Genomic DNA, 567 nt, shown 5'->3' with positions numbered 1-567 from the left:
CTTCACGTCCTTCACGTCCTTCACGTCCTTCACGTCCTTCACGTCCTGGTGGCTAGGACAGGGCACGGCTAGCCGTCCACACCTCACATGTTTACGTCTCATGTCTCAGGGCCTGGCCGGCAAGGCAGGGCCCATGAGCCAGAGCTCCAGTGTCCTCGCATCCTTGTCCACGCTGCAGGAGGAACAGCCTCTTAAGTTCAGATGTTCTCACGGGTGTGTGCTGGCCTTTCACTGTGCTTTTAACTTGCGTGTCTCTGGGGTCTAATGACACCGAGTGTGTTTCCATAGGCTCATCTGCCGTGAAATTGTGTCTGTCAAGATATTTTCCCATGTTTTATTGGGTTCGTTGTTTTCTTACAGAGTTTTGAGAATTCTTTATATATATGTGGATGTAAGTCTTTTATCATGTAGGTGATTTATAAATAGATTCTCCCTGTTTAGGCCTTTTTAAAAGACTTAAGTACCCCCCAGGCTCTGTGCTTGTCAGCATAGAGATTTTTATTTCTGTCCGTGGTGTGGACAGAGTCTCCCACAGGTATAGTTTCAGGGAAAAGACTGGACAAATGA

The sequence above is a fragment of the Panthera uncia genome, assembly GCF_023721935.1.
Source record: "Panthera uncia isolate 11264 chromosome A1 unlocalized genomic scaffold, Puncia_PCG_1.0 HiC_scaffold_16, whole genome shotgun sequence".
In the NCBI taxonomy this organism is placed as follows: Eukaryota; Metazoa; Chordata; class Mammalia; order Carnivora; family Felidae; genus Panthera; species Panthera uncia.
Note: the sequence above shows the minus strand (reverse complement) of the source record.